This window comes from Pecten maximus, chromosome 3 (genome assembly GCF_902652985.1).
Source record: "Pecten maximus chromosome 3, xPecMax1.1, whole genome shotgun sequence".
Lineage (NCBI taxonomy): Eukaryota > Metazoa > Mollusca > Bivalvia > Pectinida > Pectinidae > Pecten > Pecten maximus.
Genome location: NC_047017.1, coordinates 27,078,934 through 27,096,744, shown reverse-complemented (window position 1 = coordinate 27,096,744; position 17,811 = coordinate 27,078,934). Strand labels below are relative to the sequence as shown.

At 32.6% G+C, this 17,811-nt stretch overlaps 8 non-coding genes across 8 annotated transcripts; 6 read left to right on the top strand and 2 right to left on the bottom strand.

The window, feature by feature from the left end:
• Positions 1-5,522: 5,522 nt before the first annotated feature.
• Positions 5,523-5,594, bottom strand: Trnae-uuc. The gene has a single exon. It is a non-coding gene; the product is annotated as a tRNA-Glu (tRNA).
• A 1,786-nt stretch (positions 5,595-7,380) lies between these two features.
• Positions 7,381-7,452, bottom strand: Trnae-uuc. The gene has a single exon. It is a non-coding gene; the product is annotated as a tRNA-Glu (tRNA).
• Positions 7,453-9,626: 2,174 nt separating this feature from the next.
• On the top strand, positions 9,627-9,698 carry Trnae-uuc. The gene has a single exon. It is a non-coding gene; the product is annotated as a tRNA-Glu (tRNA).
• Positions 9,699-10,982: 1,284 nt separating this feature from the next.
• Positions 10,983-11,054, top strand: Trnae-uuc. The gene has a single exon. It is a non-coding gene; the product is annotated as a tRNA-Glu (tRNA).
• A 1,437-nt stretch (positions 11,055-12,491) lies between these two features.
• Positions 12,492-12,563, top strand: Trnae-uuc. Its single transcript has one exon. It is a non-coding gene; the product is annotated as a tRNA-Glu (tRNA).
• A 1,286-nt stretch (positions 12,564-13,849) lies between these two features.
• On the top strand, positions 13,850-13,921 carry Trnae-uuc. The gene has a single exon. It is a non-coding gene; the product is annotated as a tRNA-Glu (tRNA).
• A 1,445-nt stretch (positions 13,922-15,366) lies between these two features.
• Trnae-uuc lies at positions 15,367-15,438 on the top strand. The gene has a single exon. It is a non-coding gene; the product is annotated as a tRNA-Glu (tRNA).
• Positions 15,439-16,720: 1,282 nt separating this feature from the next.
• Trnae-uuc lies at positions 16,721-16,792 on the top strand. The gene has a single exon. It is a non-coding gene; the product is annotated as a tRNA-Glu (tRNA).
• Positions 16,793-17,811: the final 1,019 nt, after the last annotated feature.

The following is a 17,811-nucleotide window of genomic DNA, read 5'->3' as shown; positions in this document are numbered from 1 at the left end:
CACCAAAACAGTCCCTTTTCATTCTCAAGTCGGCTGTGACATTCCACACTGCCTTCAGTTCCCCTTGACGATCAAGTCCTGAATAGCTTTTAAGTTTCCACATTTTCCATATATGTCCACGTTGATACCGTACTTACGAAGCTTCTTAATATATTCTAACCTTTCAGATGGAATAGAAAATGAGTGAAGAAGGTTACTGCAGTTTTTGTTTTTTTGCTTTCAGTATATTATCTACATGTATTGCACTGTCGTGGTAGGGCAACTGATTTTTTGAGAATTGGCCGTGCACTACCGTGGAATCACAATCTCGTCTATATGTCATTGTCCAGTTGATTAAGTTTCGATAGAAATATTTATAACTATTCAATCTTGTAGGAGGTTCGTGTTCGAAAATGACCCATACCTGTCTCCTTTTTAATTTCTTCTGACAGCGATTTAAAATCAAAGACCGGAATAAAACAGCATCTGCCTGTCTGATGTTCTTGCGTTGTCGAAAATGAAAACTGGATAAAACAAATTGAAAATTGTTGACGGTAACACTGTGTGTATACAAAGAGCACACAGGATAGGCAGGTCTGCACGTGCGCCTGGTGACGATGATTGGCATGTAGACATGAAGCCCCGCCCACTTATTGCAGACAGTAGATATAATGGTGACATTGAACGAATCCTGACTGAGGTCAATTTAGGGAATGATACATGCTTTGAGATCGGTAGGGACTATCCGAAATAAATGCAGTTAGTAAGGAAGAACTTTTTGGGTAACTGAGACTGGCAAAAATGAATATGAAAGAGGCGAAAATTGTATATCCAGCTAAGCTAGTAATAAATGGCAAGGTTGTAAAGGATGCATTACCAGAGTGGCACAGAGTACTTCAGCGGTGGGCTACAGTAGATTGGTCGAACGGACTAGTGGGTGGACCACTAGCAGGCGAAGCCAGCAAAGGGGACAGAGGAAAGTAACAAGCTCAACAATGATTTCTATGAAAATATTTCCTATGAAATGACATACTTTTGTTTAAATTTACGAATAAATATGTAATGTTCGTAATCCCCCAAATACTCTCCATGTTAGTCAATGCTGGTTCTAACGAACGTGTTCGTTATGTACACTTCTTGAAATTGATTGTAGTTGTAAGATGCACAAGTCATTTGAGACTTTTGGTTTTAAAAAACGTAAATAGAATGCATATAAATACTATACATATATATTTTCTGTAAATCAAAAATACAAAAATAGCTGATTTCCTCAGAAATGATAACGTGTGTATACGAAGATCTTAACCACTTCAAATCCAACAAATGCTACCTGAAAACCCAATACTTAGAAATATTAAGTGTTGTATTCCATCTTTCAATCTGAAAACTAACATTGACAAAATCATAGCAATATATACATTCTGTAAGCAGAATACAACAATACAGTTATACTTTATCCCTTTAGAGAACAGGTCCGACCCCACTCACTATCCTTTATAAGGTGTACACGTACCTAGTAATTATCCTAGTCGTGTAATAAGTACACACCACGTATACTTGGTAATTATCCAAGTCGTGTAATAAGTATACACCACGTATACTTGGTAATTATCCAAGTCGTGTAATAAGTATACACCACGTATACTTGGTAATTATCCTAGTCGTGTAATAAGTATACACCACGTATACTTGGTAATTATCCTAGTCGTGTAATAAGTATACACCACGTATACTTGGTAATTATCCTAGTCGTGTAATAAGTATACACCACGTATACTTGGTAATTATCCTAGTCGTGTAATAAGTATACACCACGTATACTTGGTAATTATCCAAGTCGTGTAATAAGTATACACCACGTATACTTGGTAATTATCCTAGTCGTGTAATAAGTATACACCACGTATACTTGGTAATTATCCTAGTCGTGTAATAAGTATACACCACGTATACTTGGTAATTATCCTAGTCGTGTAATAAGTATACACCACGTATACTTGGTAATTATCCAAGTCGTGTAATAAGTATACACCACGTATACTTGCGCTAGTTTTTTTTATCCTTTATTATTCATTTTACTTGACATACATTGTAGTGTCACTTTTAAAAAACAATAACTGATGTCTCTAAGGACACACTGGGCGCCTTGATGTGTTTTCCATAATTATGAATTTATAAAAGGTAAAATTATCAAAAGCTTTTTACAAACGTCTCGTGTTATAACCAAGGGGCTAAATAACACTGATTTCTATTATGAGAACAAAGCAAAGCCGTCACAAAACGTGTGTATGCCACAGGTTTACCCACTGTCCCGTGGCAATGCTATAGCTGTTGTAATTTAAAAAGGACGCGGCCGCTGAAAACATGTCCAAATGATAATTTGATATTCAAGATTAAATTATAGTTTATATACAACGAATTTGCTTCATGCCTTATTAATTACTTATTACCCTATAGTTTTTATTGTGTGTATACATGTTTTGTTTTTGCCATGTGTATGTGTATCGGTACATTTTGATATGTAAATGAGATAAGAAGGATGTGGTTGATTGGCCAATCAGCGTCCACTTTGGGGGTCACCCTGTTGGGGATTTTGCACCCCCCAGTATAGTTTTCTGTGCCTTGCAGCAAGGAAGTGTTCTGCGTTCCCACCCGCCATCCCCTGCAGCACCTTCTTTTTGTATATCTATGTTCACTATTGAGTATTATAATTCTATGTATACCTTATAGTTTTTTCAGCTATTTCAAGCTGAAGTCTCGTGTATAAGAGCTCCAGTAAACATGTGTCCTCCTACCTTGGGTTGTAGTTTTGGGTTACTCACTCATAACTGGGAAATAGTTTTATATGTTTAGGTTTTTAATTCATGGCTTTTAATTCATGGGGAATTTTGCCTCCAATATTATAATAGAATATATTCTATGACGGTATGCTCCAGCTTCTTTCATATCGTTGAGGGTCTAGCTAGCATATATAGCTTCTCTCATATCGTTGAGGGTCTAGCTAGCATATATAGCTTCTCTCATATCGTTGAGGGTCTAGCTAGCATATACAGCTTCTCTCATATCGTTGAGGGTCTAGCTAGTTATTGTATATTCTATTCTCATTCAGCATCTCCAGATTCGTTTTCAGAGTCTAGCAGCTTCTCTGGAAGCGTCCAGGGTCTAGTTGTTTCTCTGTATCCTTTGAGTCTCGATCTTGTAGCTGCTCTGCAGGGACACCTCAGAGTCAATTTGTTAAGGTTTTGGGATTGAGTGAGTAGCCCCTGATACGCCAAATGGTATGTCTTGTATATATTTATATATTACTGTAGTAAATAAACAGGTAAACTGTTCTTGTGTGTTTCGTTGTATATAAACCACTACAAACTGATATTTGTAAGTGCAAACATTTCAAAACACAAACTGCACACTACCTCCGTGCAACAGCTTTTCAGTCAATAAACAACTTCGGTTTTTAAGGCTCGTCACATAACGCTTTTGACAGGACACAAAAGCGAGTCCGTCCGCCATTTTCTCTTTTAACCGGTCATTCTCGAAAGCATCTACAGCACTGTCAGCCAATGGCAATGCAGATGTCAATCACCTGTCAATCTTTCCTTACACTATCTCGGTTACTCAATCGCAGGATTTCGCACACGTATTTACAAGCAATCCGCATCCAACAGCACTTAAAAAAACTTCACACATGATCAGATGAAAACGGTTTCAGGTTATCAAAATCCCAAATCCGTCAGCAATCAGTTCTGTAAAACACAGGAGCGTGATGACCCACCTCTCAGTCTGAATGGTAATCCAATACCTGTTGTTGAACAAGCCAAAATTCTCCAGATCCACCAAATTTTCAGAAATGCGAAATAACTTTCCTGTGGATAGCTGGACATCTTGTTATCTGAGGAAATGAGAGAGTCTACACTGCAGCCAAGAATGTTCTAGCCAAGCATCCCAGAACAATGACACTTCCACATACAGACATTGAACCGCCAATCTGTCATTCAGGATCATTGGCAGCGGTGATGATCTCTTGACACAAATAATGAACCATTCGAAATCAAGTCAAACGTTGGTGAAAGCCATCAAAAGTGAAAACGTCGTAGGATGGAAGAGGTCCTCATTCGACTTCCAACTGACCACACTTATCTTACATTTGATGATCGACACCTTGAATTTGTGACAAATACTTCTGAGTTACAAATATGAGAACTTTATTGTCTACTGTGGACTATTTGAAAAAGTTCGATCTTTTTTACGAAAATATGATTCCGTATCTTATTTTTCACACACCGTTATCATCATTTGATAACTTCCTATTAAGCATAAGTTTTTGTTTTGATACATCTGCACTATATTTACAACCCTTATACATGTCTATATATAAATAAAGACCATGACCATGCGTTTTTAACACCAACCATTTTAAAATTTCCGCTACCAAGCCAAATATTGATTGGCCCAAATGACCATAACTGTCGATTGACCGTTTAATATAAGCAATCAATCAATCAAAACCTCAGAAGATATGAAGGTCGGCTACTGCTGCTCATTATTACAATGTAGATGAAAAAACCCCTATATTAATGCAATACACAGCAAAAGTGTAATTATATCTATTTAATAATGGTATTATTTAACTTTCTTTCCGTTTTGTTAGCTCAAATAAATGGTGGTAGTATTTTGTTTTTGAATAAATAAAAAATGCATTAAAATAGTCTATACGGTAGCTACTGGTAAAATAGTGTGACCAAATGCCTCTTATTTAGAAGTTGGATGTCAACTTCGACACCTGTGGTAATGAATATGAAAAATAGCTCATATGGCTAAGAAAGTTTAACACATCGAAACACATTCAATGAAATATCATTATAGAAACTCTCGTGGTCCTATACTGGCTTCATATATGAAAGAGAATCTTAATTTAACTTAGAAATAACTATCGTGACAATTGTCGGAATGACCGATACAAATATCTTTTTGAAAACATTTCTAATTAGAGAGTTATTTTTTTTAACTCCACATTAAACCATTCTTTAAGCTGAAGTGATAATACCGATCGTCTTTTTCGCCACAACTCATGTTTAAAACACGAATTGCCTTTATGTACAAATTTTATTTGAGTCTCTCATTGATTTAGATTTAGCTATTAATAAACCCAGTGCTCTACCCGCTGATTTAGCCACGAATTTTGCCGTTATGTTAAAAGTTTAGTGTTCTGTTGACATAAGTCCCAGATATGTTTACTGACTACGTATTTCTAGGTTTAACTTTCCACAAGTAAAATGCTATTTATTTCTGTTAGAAACGATGGACGGAAATGTACAGTAGCTGCCTTACCAGCGTTGATATAAAACTTGGGCAAAGAAATACTGTTATAGCCATCATAGTTGTTTTTATTTTTCTAACACGAGTTCCCGTGTTTTCACCTGTACTCATCTGATAATAATTAGTCATTATCAATTAAAACACTATAATACCGTTCAATATTATCATCAATGCTATAAGAGGGTTGCATGGTAAAAATACTTCTAAGAAAAAAAGAAAAAAGATTGTTCCGATGCCGGGAATTGAACCCGGGCCGTCTGGGTGAAAACCAGAAATCCTAACCACTAGACCACATCGGATCTATACACAAACATGTATATACGTACACCTTCTTTATATGCTATATGGTTCTACATGTGTACATTTGTGTTTGATGATGTATCGTCAAGATACAGAACACGATGTAAACCGGTTCGTTTTAAAAACACAAGTGTATCGTACTCAAACTATCTTAGAGGTTCATCAGGGCGAGGTACTTCTGACAGACTATAGTTACATCTCACTGTCAAATTTTTGCAGTTTACACTTTGGTCTTCTGATTAATCATATGGAAACCATTTTTTTTCTTTTTAAACATTTAAACAGTTTAATTACATTTACTACAATAGACTTTATATGCCGATGCGGTTTAGTAATAAAACGGGACATGTATTCCATGTGATTTGTATTTAATTTTACACAGGCCAAATCAGTTGCTTTAACTATCAGCACAACGCTTTAACTGTGTATCGTTGGGGTATGACATAGTTTGTTTGTTTTCCCGTTTTATGGAAGCAAACAAGTTATGTTGTCACGTGAAGATTATGTATATAGGCAATAAGATTTCCATGTACCATCTAATCATAGACATCACCATGTGGTGTCCCTTCAAGTATGTTTACCTCACATTACAAACTATCTAGGACAGAGAAATACTACTTCAGCCACCTTTTTTATGCAATATAGCAACCTATACTCGTGTGGTGTTCATCAAATATTATCAATTGAAACAATATAATACGTGTTTCACCTGAACTCATATGATATTAATTAACTATTGTAAGTTGAAACAATAAAACACCATTTTAAAATACGAAATAAAGATGTAAACTCCGAAGAAATGTTGATGTTAAATAGTTTATATTCTCATGTGGTATTCATTAACTATGATCAATTAAAACAATATGATACAGTTTCATTATTTGAAATATTGATGAAAAAACCCGCGGAGAAATGATGTCTCATATTTCATCAGTTTATAAGTTATTTCACCTTCATGTTAATTTTTTCCATGATGTACCAAATGTATTCTCGTTCATGCTATAATGTATGTGGACATATATTTACAATGAAATATATATTATAATAAAGTGTTTGTATTCGGAAAATCACATCTTTGACAAATGATAATGTGGATTCGTGTATAATGTTATTGGTACGATTATTGTTTTACTGATATTTAATTGGGGTGGGTAAAGGAGATACCTATTATCAATATATTATATAATTACTTAGTTCCTGATTCTCATTTGGAGGACATGACATATCCTGAATTTCACTTAGAGGAAAAGACGCTCATTCTTCCGGAACACAATGTTTTATTTGATTGACATTTTCTCAAAAACTTCTGTGTAATTCTATATTTTGTGCATATATTTGCTGATGTTTTATCGATTTTGATACCAGTTTTGTAAATATGATTTGTTTTAAATGTCAGAAGTTTTGTTTTGAGGGATTTGTCCATCAATTTAACACTTATAACAAAGTGGAATATGAATATGAAAAAAAACTCAAACTAACAGCAACAACAACAGATGATTCATATCCATTATTCGCATTGAAACCAAACAAAACACTGTACATATTATAAGCAAGATATTTGACAAACAATACAAAACGTTGAACTATGTTTCAAAGAAATTAACCACAAAAGTAAATATGATTTGAAATGAATGAACTGTCAAACTACTGTTTCAAACATTTTTTTACAGTAAACTACTACCTTTTTTTTATTCAAATATCTTATTTCTGAGGCTTAATATTTATGTGTTTACTTATGTGTTGCAAGGTAAAAATACTTGTTCGACATTATAACAAAGAAATATGTTCCGATGCCGGGAATTGAACCCGGGCCGTCTGGGTGAAAACCAGAAATCCTAACCACTAGACCACATCGGATATATGCTCTGTATATTTTCCCTCCAGTATTATACTAGTCCCATAAATGAAGATTCGCCGAGATAAAAATCATGATGTATACCGGTTCGCTTTAAAAACACAAATGTATCCTACTCATAGAGGTCCATTATGACGAGGTACTTCTGACAGACTGTAGTTACATTTGTAAAAAAAATCATAATCAATGTGCTCTTAACAAGAGTTAAGATCTTCCACCTGAACTCCTATGGTAATAATTAAATAATGGAAGTGGAAACAATTTCATATCATTTCAATTTACGAAATATAAATTTAAAACCCCGAAGAAATGCTGATGTTAAATTGTATATTTGTATAATAGTTATCTCACCTATTTTTCATTTTCCCTATTTTCCCTCAGGGTTTGAAGTTTAAAGAAACATATTTACAATGAAATGGATATATACGTGAATATAATTACATGCTTACATACAGTGTATTTGTCCTGCAGTATTATACAGGTCCAACAGATGATGTATCGTTAAGATACAGACCACAATGTAAACTTGTTCGTTTTATCAAATGTATCCTACTCAAACTATCTTAGATGTTCATCATGGCGAGGTATTACTGAAAGACTATAGTACCATATCACTGTCAAATTTTCAAAGTTTGAAACTAGGGCAGAGAAATGCTGCTATTACCACAATAGCAGTTTTTATTCAACGTACTCTTAACCCTTGTTATGGTGTTTCACCTTAACTGTATGATAATGATTAACTAGTGTAAGTTGAAATGATTTAATGCCACTTCAATATATGAAATATATATGGAGACCCTGAAGAAATGTTGATGTTAAATAGTATATTTGTTTAATAGTTATCTCACCTTTCTTTCAATTTTACCATTCTCGCTCAAGGTTCGATGTTGGAGGAAACATATAATGCGAAAAAATGTTCATTTCAAATGTTTTCACTTTCCGGTTAATGCCTTTTAAATATTGTTCAAAGTTTTGTATTTTTTGTTAAACATCTTACATATTACATATACATTGTTTTGGTTGGTTTGTAATATTAGTTCGTGTATTTGCTGTAGTTACAATGCATTTGTCATTGATGTCCGTTATATATTACAATGTAGTATGTCAACTGCGGATAATGGATATGAATGATCTGTTGTTGATGCTGTTAGTTTGATTATTTAAAAAATATTATATTCCACCTCGTTATCAGTCTTATTTAGATGGACAAATCCCTCAGAATGGTCTCAAAATGGCTGCATTCCCGATGCAAGCAGAACAATAATTTCGACATTCAAAAGATATCATATTTACAAAAAACAGTATAAAAATCGATAAAACATCGTCAAAATATTTACAAGATATAGATTAATACAGAAATTTTCGAGAAAATGCAATTCAAATAAAACCCTGTGTTCCGGAAGAATGAGCGTCTTTTGCCTGGACACTTGTCATGTCATGTCAATCTAGGTCAAATCCAGAATATGTTATAACCTCCAAATGAGAATCGAGAACTAAGTAATCATGTAGTTTATTGATAATTGGTGTCTCCTATCCCCACACCAAGGAAATATCAGCATATCAATTATCGAAACGATAACATACATGTAGTCTCGGAATAAACATTATTATTTGTCAAAGATGTGATTTACCGGATACAAATACTATATAATTATTCTACATTTCATTGGAAATATGTTTCTTCAAACATCAAACCGTGAAGGAAAATAGGAAAATGGAAAGAAAGGTGAGATAACTTTTAAACAAATATAGTATTTAACATCAATATTTCTTCGGGGTTTCCATATATATTTTATGTATTGAAATGGTATCATATGGTTTCAACTTACAATAGTTAATCATTATCATACAGTTAAGGTGAAATACCATAACAAGGGTTGAGAGTACGTTGAATAAAAACTGCTATGGTGGTTACAGCAGCATTTCTCTGTCCTAGTTCCAAACTTTTAAAACTTGACAGTGAGATGTAACTATAGTCTGTCAGAAGTACCTCGCCATTATGAACCTCTAACATAGTTTGAGTAGAATACATTTAAAACGAACCGGCTTACATTATGATCTGTATCTCGAAGATACATCATCTATGGGACCTGTATAATACTGGAGGACAAATATAGATATATTGAACCCTTAAGCATATAGAGATCATGTACGTATATCCACGTGTGAGTATATATCCGATGTGGTCTAGTGGTTAGGATTTCTGGTTTTCACCCAGACGGCCCGGGTTCAATTCCCGGCATCGGAACATATATTTTTTTCATTAATGTCGAACAATTATTTTTACTATGGAAACATATAAGTAAACATATAAATATTAAACATCAGAAATAAGATATTTGAATAAAAAAATAAAACAACTAATTTATTAAATATTTCAATAAATAATAGCTAATTGTAAAAAAAGTTGGAAACAGAGGTCCGACAGTTCAATCATTGCAAATGGTTTTTACTTCTTTTCCGGTTAATGCCTTTTAAATATTGTTCTGTTTTGCATTGTTTCTTAAACAGTTTGTATATTATGTGTACATTGTTTTGGTTGGTTTGTAATATTAGTTTGTGTATTTGCTGTAGTTACAATGCATATGTAGTTGATGTCTGTTATATATTTCAATGTAGTATGTCGACTGCGGATAATGGATATGAATGATCTGTTGTTGATGCTGTTAGTTTGTTTATTTAAAAAAAAATATATCCCACCTCGTTATCAGTCTTTTTTTATGGACAAATCCCTCAGAATGGTCTCAAAATGGCTGCATTCCCGATGCAAGCAGAAAATTAATTACATTTAAAATATATCATATTTACAAAAATAGTATAAAAATCGATAAACAACGGCAAAATATTTACAAGATATAGATTGATATAGAATTTTTTGAGAAAATGAAATTCAAATAAAACCCTGTGTTCCGGAAGAATGAGCGTCTTTTGCTTTGAAACTTGTCATGTCATGTAAATCTAGGTCAAATCCAGGATATGTCATGACCTGAAAATGAGAATCAGGAACAAAGTAATTATAAAATATTTTGATAATTGGTATCTACTTTACCCACCCCAATTTCAAACATTAAACCACGAGGGAGAATGGGAACAATGAAGAAAAGGTTAGGATAACTTTTATACAAATATACTATTTAACATAAGCATTTCTTGTTTTTTTTTATTGATGTTTCATATTTTGAAATGGTATCATATTGTTTCAACTTACAATAGTTTCTTGTTATCATATTAATTGTTCAGGTTAAACACGTTAACAAGGGTTAAGTGTACATTCTTTTTCCTAGTTCCAAACTTTGAAAACTTGACAGTGAGATGTTACTATAGTCTGTCAGAAGTACCTCGCCATTATGAACCTCTAACATAGTTTGAGTAGGATACATTGTTGTTTTTAAAACGAACCGGTTTACATCGGGATCTGTATCTTGACGATACATTATCTATGGGATCTGTATAATACTGGAGGACCAATATAGATATATTGAACCCTTAAGCATATAGACATCATGTAAGTATATCCACGTGTGAGTATATATCCGATGTGGTCTAGTGGTTAGGATTTCTGGTTTTCACCCAGACGGCCCGGGTTCAATTCCCGGCATCGGAACATATATTTTTTTCATTAATGTCGATCAAGTATTTTTACCATGGAAACATATAAGTAAACAAATAAATATTAAACATCAGAAATAAGATATTTGAAAACAAAAAAATCAACTAATTACTTAAATATTTCAATAAATAATAGCTAATTGCGAAAAAGGGTTGGAACAGAGGGTTGACATTTCAATCATTTCAAATGATTTTCACTTTCCGGTTAATGCCTTTTAAATATTGTTCAAAGTTTTGTATTGTTTGTTAAACATCTTGCATATTACATGTACATTGTTTTTGTTGGTTTGTAATATTAGTTTGTGTATTTGCTGTAGTTACAATGCATTTGTCATTGATGTCAGTTATATATTACAATGTAGTATGTCGACTGCGGATAATGGATATGAATGATCTGTTGTTGATGCTGTTAGTTTGATTATTTAAAAAAGATTATATTCCACCTCGTTATCAGTCTTATTTAGATGGACAAATCCCTCAGAATGGTCTCAAAATGGCTGCATTCACGATGCAAGCAGAAAATTAATTCCGACATTTAAAATATATCATATTTACAAAAAACAGTATAAAAATCGATAAAACATCGTCAAAATATTTACAAGATAAAGATTAATACAGAAATTTTTGAGAAAATGCAATTCAAATAAAACCTTGTGTTCCGGAAGAATGAGCGTCTTTTGCCTGGACACTTGTCATGTCATGTCAATCTAGGTCAAATCCAGAATATGTTATAACCTCCAAATGAGAATCGAGAACTAAGTAATCATGTAGTTTATTGATAATTGGTGTCTCCTATCCCCACACCAAGGAAATATCAGCATATCAATTATCGAAACGATAACATAGTACTGGAATAAACATTATTATTTGTCAAAGATGTGATTTACCGGATACAAATACTATATAATTATTCTACATTTCATTGGAAATATGTTTCTTCAAACATCAAACCGTGAGGGAAAATAGGAAAATTGAAAGAAAGGCGAGATAACTTTTAAACAAATATAGTATTTAACATCAACATTTCTTCAGGGTCTCCATATATATTTCATATATTGTAGTGGTATCATATTGTTTCAACTTACAATAGTTAATCATCATCATACAGTTAAGGTGAAACACCATAACAAGGGTTAAGAGTACGTTGAATAAAAACTGCTATGGTGGTTATAGCAGCATGTCTCTGTCCTAGTTCCAAACTTTGAAAACTTGACAGTGAGATGTAACTATAGTCTGTCAGAAGTACCTCGCCATTATGAACCTCTAACATAGTTTGAGTAGAATACATTTAAAACGAACCGGCTTACATTATGATCTGTATCTCGAAGATACATCATCTATGGGACCTGTATAATACTGGAGGACAAATATAGATATATTGAACCCTTAAGCATATAGAGATCATGTACGTATATCCACGTGTGAGTATATATCCGATGTGGTCTAGTGGTTAGGATTTCTGGTTTTCACCCAGACGGCCCGGGTTCAATTCCCGGCATCGGAACATATATTTTTTTCATTAATGTCGAACAATTATTTTTACTATGGAAACATATAAGTAAACATATAAATATTAAACATCAGAAATAAGATATTTGAATAAAAAAATAAAACAACTAATTTATTAAATATTTCAATAAATAATAGCTAATTGTAAAAAAAGTTGGAAACAGAGGTCCGACAGTTCAATCATTGCAAATGGTTTTTACTTCTTTTCCGGTTAATGCCTTTTAAATATTGTTCTGTTTTGCATTGTTTCTTAAACAGTTTGTATATTACATGTACATTGTTTTGGTTGGTTTGTAATATTAGTTTGTGTATTTGCTGTAGTTACAATGCATATGTAGTTGATGTCTGTTATATATTACAATGTAGTATGTCGACTGCGGATAATGGATATGAATGATCTGTTGTTGATGCTGTTAGTTTGTTTATTTAAAAAAAAAATATATCCCACCTCGTTATCAGTCTTTTTTTTATGGACAAATCCCTCAGAATGGTCTCAAAATGGCTGCATTCCCGATGCAAGCAGAAAATTAATTACATTTAAAATATATCATATTTACAAAAATAGTATAAAAATCGATAAACAACGGCAAAATATTTACAAGATATAGATTGATATAGAATTTTTTGAGAAAATGAAATTCAAATAAAACCCTGTGTTCCGGAAGAATGAGCGTCTTTTGCTTTGAAACTTGTCATGTCATGTAAATCTAGGTCAAATCCAGGATATGTCATGACCTGAAAATGAGAATCAGGAACTAAGTAATTATAAAATATTTTGATAATTGGTATCTCCTTTACCCACCCCAATTTCAAACATTAAACCACGAGGGAGAATGGGAACAATGAAGAAAAGGTTAGGATAACTTTTATACAAATATACTATTTAACATAAGCATTTCTTGGTTTTTTTTATTGATGTTTCATATATTGAAATGGTATCATGTTGTTTCAACTTACAATAGTTTCTTGTTATCATATTATTTGTTCAGGTTAAACACGTTAACAAGGGTTAAGTGTACATTCTTTGTCCTAGTTCCAAACTTTGAAAACTTGACAGTGATATGTTACTATAGTCTGTCAGTAGTACCTCGCCATTATGAACCTCTAACATAGTTTGAGTAGGATACATTGTTGTTTTTAAAACGAACCGGTTTACATCGGGATCTGTATCTTGACGATACATTATCTATGGGATCTGTATAATACTGGAGGACCAATATAGATATATTGAACCCTTAAGCATATAGACATCATGTAAGTATATCCACGTGTGAGGATATATCCGATGTGGTCTAGTGGTTAGGATTTCTGGTTTTCACCCAGACGGCCCGGGTTCAATTCCCGGCATCGGAACATATATTTTTTTCATTAATGTCGAACAAGTATTTTTACCATGGAAACATATAAGTAAACAAATAAATATTAAACATCAGAAATAAGATATTTGAAAACAAAAAAATCAACTAATTACTTAAATATTTCAATAAATAATAGCTAATTGCGAAAAAGGGTTGGAACAGAGGGTTGACATTTCAATCATTTCAAATGATTTTCACTTTCCGGTTAATGCCTTTTAAATATTGTTCAAAGTTTTGTATTGTTTGTTAAACATCTTGCATATTACATGTACATTGTTTTGGTTGGTTTGTAATATTAGTTTGTGTATTTGCTGTAGTTACAATGCATTTGTCATTGATGTCAGTTATATATTACAATGTAGTATGTCGACTGCGGATAATGGATATGAATGATCTGTTGTTGATGCTGTTAGTTTGATTATTTAAAAAAGATTATATTCCACCTCGTTATCAGTCTTATTTAGATGGACAAATCCCTCAGAATGGTCTCAAAATGGCTGCATTCACGATGCAAGCAGAAAATTAATTCCGACATTTAGAATATATCATATTTACAAAAAACAGTATAAAAATCGATAAAACATCGTCAAAATATTTACAAGATAAAGATTAATACAGAAATTTTTGAGAAAATGCAATTCAAATAAAACCCTGTGTTCCGGAAGAATGAGCGTCTTTTGCCTGGACACTTGTCATGTCATGTCAATCTAGGTCAAATCCAGAATATGTTATAACCTCCAAATGAGAATCGAGAACTAAGTAATCATGTAGTTAATTGATAATTGGTGTCTCCTATCCCCACACCAAGGAAATATCAGCATATCAATTATCGAAACGATAACATAGTACTCGAATAAACATTATTATTTGTCAAAGATGTGATTTACCGGATACAAATACTATATAATTATTCTACATTTCATTGTAAATATGTTTCTTCAAACATCAAACCGTGAGGGAAAATAGGAAAATTGAAAGAAAGGCGAGATAACTTTTAAACAAATATAGTATTTAACATCAACATTTCTTCAGGGTCTCCATATATATTTCATATATTGTAGTGGTATTATATTGTTTCAACTTACTATAGTTAATCATTATCATACAGTTAAGGTGAAACACCATAACAAGGATTAAGAGTACGTTGAATAAAAACTGCTATGGTGGTTATAGCAGCATGTCTCTGTCCTAGTTCCAAACTTTGAAAACTTGACAGTGAGATGTAACTATAGTCTGTCAGAAGTACCTCGCCATTATGAACCTCTAACATAGTTTGAGTAGGATACATTGTTGTTTTGAAAACGAACCGGTTTACATCGGGATCTGTATCTTGACGATACATTATCTATGGGACCTGTATAATACTGGAGGACAAATATAGATATATTGAACCCTTAAGCATTTAGACATCATGTAAGTATATCCACGTGTGAGGATATATCCGATGTGGTCTAGTGGTTAGGATTTCTGGTTTTCACCCAGACGGCCCGGGTTCAATTCCCGGCATCGGAACATATATTTTTTTCATTAATGTCGAACAATTATTTTTACTATGGAAACATATAAGTAAACATATAAATATTAAACATCAGAAATAAGATATTTGAATAAAAAAATAAAACAACTAATTAATTAAATATTTCAATAAATAATAGCTAATTGTAAAAAAAGTTGGAAACAGAGGTCCGACAGTTCAATCATTTCAAATGGTTTTTACTTCTTTTCCGGTTAATGCCTTTTAAATATTGTTCTGTTTTGCATTGTTTCTTAAACAGTTTGTATATTACATGTACATTGTCTTGGTTGGTTTGTAATATTAGTTTGTGTATTTGCTGTAGTTACAATGCATATGTAGTTGATGTCCGTTATATATTACAATGTAGTATGTCGACTGCGGATAATGGATATGAATGATCTGTTGTTGATGCTGTTAGTTTGTTTATTTAAAAAAAATATATATCCCACCTCGTTATCAGTCTTTTTTTTATGGACAAATCCCTCAGAATGGTCTCAAAATGGCTGCATTCCCGATGCAAGCAGAAAATTAATTACATTTAAAATATATCATATTTACAAAAATAGTATAAAAATCGATAAACAACGGCAACATATTTACAAGATATAGAATGATATAGAATTTTTTGAGAAAATGAAATTCAAATAAAACCCTGTGTTCCGGAAGAATTAGCGTCTTTTGCTTTGAAACTTGTCATGTCATGTAAATCTAGGTCAAATCCAGGATATGCCATGACCTGAAAATGAGAATCAGGAACTAAGTAATTATAAAATATTTTGATAATTGGTATCTCCTTTACCCACCCCAATTTCAAATATTAAACCACGAGGGAGAATGGGAACAATGAAGAAAAGGTTAGGATAACTTTTATACAAATATACTATTTAACATAAGCATTTCTTGGTTTTTTTTATTGATGTTTCATATATTGAAATGGTATCATATTGTTTCAACTTACAATAGTTTCTTGTTATCATACAGTTAAGGTTAAACACGTTAACAAGGGTTAAGTGTACATTCTTTGTCCTAGTTCCAAACTTTGAAAACTTGACAGTGATATGTTACTATAGTCTGTCAGTAGTACCTCGCCATTATGGACCTCTAACATAGTTTGAGTAGGATACATTGTTGTTTTTAAAACGAACCGGTTTACATCGGGATCTGTATCTTGACGATACATTATCTATGGGATCTGTATAATACTGGAGGACCAATATAGATATATTGAACCCTTAAGCATATAGACATCATGTAAGTATATCCACGTGTGAGTATATATCCGATGTGGTCTAGTGGTTAGGATTTCTGGTTTTCACCCAGACGGCCCGGGTTCAATTCCCGGCATCGGAACATATATTTTTTTCATTAATGTCGATCAAGTATTTTTACCATGGAAACATATAAGTAAACAAATAAATATTAAACATCAGAAATAAGATATTTGAAAACAAAAAAATCAACTAATTACTTAAATATTTCAATAAATAATAGCTAATTGCGAAAAAGGGTTGGAACAGAGGTTTGACAGTTCAATCATTTCAAACGATTTTTACTTTCCGGTTAATGCCTTTTAAATATTGTTCAAAGTTTTGTATTGTTTGTTAAACATCTTGCATATTACATATACATTGTTTTTGTTGGTTTGTAATATTAGTTTGTGTATTTGCTGTAGTTACAATGCATTTGTCATTGATGTCAGTTATATATTACAATGTAGTATGTCGACTGCGGATAATGGATATGAATGATCTGTTGTTGATGCTGTTAGTTTGATTATTTAAGAAAGATTATATTCCACCTCGTTATCAGTCTTATTTAGATGGACAAATCCCTCAGAATGGTCTCAAAATGGCTGCATTCACGATGCAAGCAGAAAATTAATTCCGACATTTAAAATATATCATATTTACAAAAAACAGTATAAAAATCGATAAAACATCGTCAAAATATTTACAAGATAAAGATTAATACAGAAATTTTTGAGAAAATGCAATTCAAATAAAACCCTGTGTTCCGGAAGAATGAGCGTCTTTTGCCTGGACACTTCTCATGTCATGTCAATCTAGGTCAAATCCAGAATATGTTATAACCTCCAAATGAGAATGGAGAACTAAGTAATCATGTAGTTTATTGATAATTGGTGTCTCCTATCCCCACACCAAGGAAATATCAGCATATCAATTATCGAAACGATAACATAGTACTCGAATAAACATTATTATTTGTCAAAGATGTGATTTACCGGATACAAATACTATATAATCATTCTACATTTCATTGGAAATATGTTTCTTCAAACATCAAACCGTGAGGGAAAATAGGAAAATTGAAAGAAAGGCGAGATAACTTTTAAACAAATATAGTATTTA